Source organism: Callithrix jacchus, chromosome 12, assembly GCF_049354715.1.
Source record: "Callithrix jacchus isolate 240 chromosome 12, calJac240_pri, whole genome shotgun sequence".
NCBI classification, from domain to species: Eukaryota; Metazoa; Chordata; class Mammalia; order Primates; family Cebidae; genus Callithrix; species Callithrix jacchus.
Genome location: NC_133513.1, coordinates 70,412,022 through 70,418,535, shown reverse-complemented (window position 1 = coordinate 70,418,535; position 6,514 = coordinate 70,412,022). Strand labels below are relative to the sequence as shown.

General features: G+C 40.6%; 1 protein-coding gene across 50 annotated transcripts in view; it reads right to left on the bottom strand.

Moving 5' to 3' along the window:
* Positions 1-984: 984 nt before the first annotated feature.
* ANK3 (ankyrin 3) overlaps positions 985-6,514 on the bottom strand; it is a 541,984-nt gene continuing 536,454 nt past the window's right edge. For all 50 annotated transcript variants that reach the window (XM_078345893.1, XM_078345894.1, XM_078345880.1 and 47 more), the window contains one exon: positions 985-2,405. The gene's annotated coding sequence lies outside the window, so the exon portion shown is untranslated. The remainder of the gene's footprint in view (positions 2,406-6,514) is intronic.

The window sequence follows — 6,514 nt, the reverse complement described above, 5'->3', positions numbered from 1 at the left end:
TATTTTTATCACTACTACCATATACTATGCTGGTAACTAGAATAAAAGTTAAAACAGCCAGCCAGGCGTGGTGGCTCATGCCTGTAATCCTAGCACTTTGGGAGGCCAAAGGTAGGCAGATCACCTGAGGTCAGGAATTCGAGACCAGCCTGACCAGCATGGTGAAACCCCATCTCTACTAAAAATACAAAATTAGCTGGGCATGGTGGCACATGCCTGTAATACCAGCTACTTGGGAGGCTGAGGCAGGAGAATCGCTTGAACCCAGGAGGTGGCGGTTGCCGTGAGCTGAGATCTCGCCATTGTACTCCAGCTTGGGCAACAAGAGTGAAAAACTCTCTCTCAAAAAAGAAAAAACAGCCACAGTCTCTGCTTCAGGAGGATTTAGATTCACGCAGTATATGGGTTGCAAACTCATAGTTAGGACGTACATATATAAGAAATGGGGCTGTGGCAGTGATATCAGTAGACCCCCGTGCCTGGCTGGAGAAAACAGAGACAACTTGGCCCCAGTAGGTTGTTACCTTCTGGGAATGAGGACCATTGTTGCCAAATCTTGCTTCTTAAGAGAAGTTAGCAACTTGATTATGTAGTATCTCCCAACTTGTAAGAACGGACAATAAATGTAAATTAACAAAAGAAATGCTCTGTGGGCTAAAAGCAACTGCATGTTGATGGTTCCTAGAAGTGCCAGTCAACTGCTTGACATGCTGGCTAAATATCTCCAATTCTCCACTGTTCAGATGGCCTGAACAGATGTGGGCAAAGTTTACTTGTCAATTGATCTTTAATTCTTGGCTCCCCCATGAAATGCACAGAATTTATAAGCTGGGAGCTTGCAGGGCAAATATGAATGTTAGAGACTATCTCTTCAGTGACACAGAGGCACAAATAGGACCAATGGGGTAGATAGGCCAGGACTCATATGACAAGGGTTTAGACAGCTACCTTTTGCCAGAAAACAAGGACACTATAGAGCACAGATAGGTGAAGAGTTTAACACAATTTATTTTATGCTTAAATAATCGACTAGGTCATCCAGTGTATGGTTTTTCATACATATGTCATTAGAGTTATGTGTCAATGAATGCTGATTTTATATGAATATAATCAACAAATTAAAGAATTTCACCAAAACCCAAATAAAAATGCCCTTTAAAACACAGCAGCCTTGTTAACCTAATATGACACTGCTAGAATGGTTACAAATGATTGGCTTACTGAAATGTGTCTACATCTTATAGCCAGTACACAATACAGTAATAATTTTACAGCGTGCTGCCATTCTACTAGCTAAGGATTTCTGTTCAGTCCATTTTAAATACCCCCGACTGGGGCCTCTTATGAGCACCATCCACCTCTAAAGCGGCAAGCATTTACCCCCTTTTAAGCACTAACAGATAGCACCCCCCCAACCCCTAAAGCAACTACCGTATAGGTTATTTTTTTTGTTTTTAGGTCATTTCATTGAAAAATTGGCAATAGCAACAAATATTAGATGAAGGGCTTTGTGTTTACAGATAAAATCTTTTGTGTTGCAGTATACTGTAGTGTTTGCAAAATTGGAAAAGATTTAATCAAAATAAGGTGATACACATGCATCAAAATATTAGTATTCTGAAGAAAAAATTTTTTCACAGAACTACAGAATTCCTCATTTTGGGAATTATTTAAATTTGCAGCAGATTTTAAAGATTTGTTTTTTTTTAAAATCAAGCTAGCAGTTTTGCATATACAAACATTATAATTGCTAATATACAAGAGTCAGTGAAGAGTCCCCCCCACCACCCACCCAGAACCCCTCCCTCCTCTTCTAGGGTGAAGTCACTTGAGACCCCTATTTGTTAAATGCATTTGCAATATTCTGTGTTCTAAGAGGCAGTGCCTTATCAACATTTTATTCTATTTTTGTTAGAATTTATACAGTGTTATTATTTACAGCAAAACTATCGATGTTTTAAAAAAGAAACAAATAGTGTTTATACCCTGACAGTTTGGGTCCAAGAAAAATAAGGCGAGCTGTTGTAGATTTAGTAATTTTAGTGTTTCTCTGTGATTTGATCATTTCATCTCCTCTGTTCCTTCTGATGGCAGGAATTTCTTCCTTTTGTAAATGACACCAAAATCACATGAGATAAACTGTTAACAGCATGGCTTCTTGTATATACACTGCATTGCTAATTGCACACGTGCCAATCCGGAAATGAAAGTGATTTCCATGCTCTGTAAATTGGCTCATGCTAAATTAAAATAGGTGGGTTTTTTTTCTTTTCTTTTTGCATAAAAAAAATCATGCCATTAATGTGTGGAAGCAGCGAACATACACACGCTTCTTGGTGAATTCTTACTTCCTGCTGACATTTCTTCCATGAATTTCTCAATACTGGCAGTAAAAACTTATGATCCTGTGGAAAGAGAGACAGTAGATAGCCAGTTTAGCTTTTTCTTTTTCTTTTTTTTTCTCTCTCCCCCTGCCCTTTTTTTTTTCTAAGAGAACCAGTGTAAGCCTTACTTGCCATTCAATAGAAAAGTCTTAGAGAATAGGGACCCTCTATTCCCTACGGGGTGGTTTTACATGATGCTGCTACCTGCTAGATGCCTTAGAGGACAAGGCCCTAAGGTGTACTGGAAAGCTCTTAGAAGGCAGTGACCTTATGTATGTGACCCTGTGACCTCCAGAGAGCCTTGCTTATTACTGTATTTGAGTTTTGTAATTGCACCAGACAAACCTGGTTTAACTTTTATGTGACAAAGTTGTGAGTTGTTTTTGGGTTGCCATAGACCCTCCCCGAGCCCCCACAGATGGAAGGTCACATAACCTGAGCATGCCCAGATAAACTAAATGTGCAACCATGGGAGGAACCTAAGTTCTCAGACTGAGGAGCTGATTAAGAAGCCTATGCCTCATGGCAGGATCCAATCAGATAGAGCCCTGGCGTCACCTCATTGCAAGAGCCAATCAGATCATGCCTCATAACCCTATGCTTCTAAAACCTGACCCAGCCCCCAGCTTGGAGAGACAGATTTGAGTGGTTCCTCCAGTCTCCTTGTCAGTCAGGTGGCCATACACCTTTCTCCCGCAAAAACCTGGTGTTCGGTGTTTGGTGTTTGACTTTCCATTGTGCATGGGCAAACACCTAGTTTGGTTTGGTGACGGTTTTAGAGATTGTGTTGGCAAGACCTTCTAGTTCTGTCTGAAGCTCAGGTCACTCAGCTGCTGGGGGACGCCGTTTGTAGCCCTTTGGGCCTTAGTCTTATCTGTAAAATGAGGTGGCTGAAAGAGGGGGTTGGGACTTCCATGAGCAAAAAGGGCCAGAGATATGGAGTTAGTCTAGAGCATCTCGGCTATTTCTGATTATTTTGTAAGTCTCTCACTTCTCCAAAAATTCAACTAAAGGAAGAAAAGTGTCACTACTTCATTATGATGACATTTCTTTTCCATAAGCAAATTAAAATTAAAGACAAACCTCTATCACTGCAAAGAACGTTCACTTCTCCTGTCCATATCAGTCATAATGGGACAAGCTAATTTTATTTGAACTTTTTAATGGAGGCTTCACTGAGAAAGTCTTGTTTTGCTGGAGGATTCCTGCATAAAGCATCAGTGTTTTATTTCCATTCTTATTGTGTCAAACTAAATCAATTTTTGGCAGAGGTTTTCATACTTTTGTGTACTATTGCTGTGATATGAATTTGGCTTTTCCATAAAACAAAGTACTTCCTATATATTGTCTCTCCTCCTTGTTCAGTATGAAAAGCTGACAAACTTGAGAACAAGATGCAGCTCCTACAGAAATCCTGAGTAAGGCAAGAACAATTTTAAGAATAATTCTGCTCACTCACATATAAGCAATGAACTGTATTTGCAGATCTAGGACAACCTTTAGAATTCTGCTTCTCTTGGGGCCCAAAAGTGTTTCTAGTGACCTTGAGGATGTTTACTTACCTCAGACAAGTATCTTCCTCTTTAGATGGGTCACCTAGGACACCCTGGCTTATGGAAACCTGTTGGCACAGCACTTCCTCTCTTTGCCCCACGACAGGCCCTGGCTTCCTTTTTAGTATTAAAAGTGCTACTGACCTCCATGCCCCAGGTCACTAATGCTTGGGGCCAAGAACATGAAGGTATCAATTCCTCTTATGTGATTTCAACACCCCTCCCTGTGACTGCTGAGGTTCCAAAGAAGGAAAGTGACTCACTTGGGTAGATCATCTTGCAGAGGATGGGCAAATCAGAATATGATGATCAGGATTTCCTCACCTGTTTTTATCATTTAATCCTAATCTTTTAGGCACCAGACTTCTTAGATGGTTCTATGATAATGTTACCACAGTGCCTCACTCTCTGTTTTCTCTAAGCCCCTCTCCCTGACTTTTTGAAGCTTGATATATAATATATATACCATATTTCCGCTATTATACACAGCTTTATTCTTTTTAATTTTTTTATTTTTTTGAGATGAAATCTCACTCTGTTGCTCAGGCTGGAGTGCAATGGCATGATCTCTGCTCACTGCAACCTCCACCTTCTGGGTTTAGGCCATTCTCCTGTTTCAGCCTCCTGAATAGCTGGGATTACAGGCATGCACCACCACACCCGGCTAATTTTTTGTATTTTTAGAAGAGACAGGGTTTCACCATGTTGGCCAGGCTGATCTTGAACTCCTGACTGCAAATGGGCCATGGTACCTGGCCTGGCTTGATATTTTTTAACAAATTTATGTAGATGTGTGATCATCACTACAACCCACTTGAACTTTTCTTTCTCTCCATGTCTCCTAAAAGCCAATCCAACTTTCCAGATTAATTTTGTAATAAGTAGCCAGGCCTTTCTCATCTCAACTCAGTGCAAGCAAATGTTATCTTTCTGGATATATTGGATATATTTCTATAATTTAAAAAAATGCCGTGAATTATGCCCACTTATATTCTAGTGAGGATGGTTTGGGTGATTTTTTTTAAGTGGGAGTTAGTTCCTCTTATAAGTTTTTCTTTTCTTGGTTATGCAATCAGAGCATGCTGGTTCCAACCACACTGGGTACGGGAAGGTCATTCATTTGACAAAATACTTTATTCCAAGTACAGTGTTGCAGAAAAAGCAGGAGAACCTTGGCTAAGTGACTAGGTACTTGTTATAAAACTATTGATACAGTATAAACTGTGATGACAGCGCCATCTGATGGGAAGGTGTGAGGGCAGAAGCCATCAAAATGACATTTCAGAAATAGGATTTTCAATCATTTCCCTTTTCTGGTTTAGATAATGAATATGAGATAGATGCACCTGCATTCATGAATCTTTCTTTGGGTTTTGTATGACTTTCAAACCTAAAGGTGGGAGAAACTAAATCAGAAAACCAGTCTTTCCTTTCAGCCATTTCACTGTATTTTTAGGAAACATTTAAAAGTAGAAGAAAACAGGGTCAGCCAGAGTGGCTCATTGCTATAATTCCAGCACTTTGGGAGGCCAACGGGGGCGGATCATCTGAGGTCAGGAGTTTGAGACCAGTTTGGACAACATGGTGAGACCTAGTCTTTACTAAAAATACAAAAATTAGCTAGGATGGTTGTGGCTACCTATAATCCCAATTTAGGAGACTGAGGCAAGAGAATGGCTTGAACCTGGGAGGTGGAGATTGCAGTGAGCTGAGATCATGCCACTGCACTCCAGCCTGGATGACAGAGCAAGACAGTCTCAAAAAAAAAACAAAACCAAACCAAAAAAAAAAAAAAAAAGAAAACTGCAATTCATTGGATTTTCATGGCAGTTGATACTTTACAGTTAAATATGTACTTCATACACCATATTTAAGGATAGGAGACCCTTTTTAAAGCTAGGCATTCTGACCTGACAAAGAGGAGCATGCTCTGGTACAGAACCGACTTGTCTTTTGTAGGTCAATGGACATAGCTGTGGCTTTTAGACCCTACTGCCTAGCTTTAAAAAGGGTCTCCTATCTTTATTTGGCATCTGAACCTTTCTGTGGTCCAGCCCAGTGAACTATTCTCCACTGAAGAGTTGTTTTGCCATCTCCAGTGGTTCCCAAACTTGGTTGCACATTAGAATTATCTGGGAAGATTAAAATAATAACAATATCCACGCTACATCCCATGAGTATACATAGAAGTTTTTGGGATGGTGTGCAGCATTAGAAATTTTTTAAAACTCTTGAGAATTTGGCTGGGCATGGTGGCTCACACCTATAATCCCAGCACTTTGGGAGGCCAAGGTGGGTGGATCACGAGATCAGGAGTTCAAGACCAGCCTGGCCAAGATGGTGAAACCCCATCTCTACTAAAAAATACAAAAATTAGCTGGGCCTGGTGGCAGGGACCTGTAATTGCAGGCTCTTGGGAGGTTGAGGCAGGGAATTGCTTGACCCTGGGAGACCGAGGTTTCAGTGAGCTGAGATCGCACCCAGCCTGGGTGACAGAGAGACTTCGTCTAAAAAAAAAAAACTCTTGATAATTTGAGAGCCAGTCAAATGTTGTGGAGCAGTGCTTCTCAAAGCATT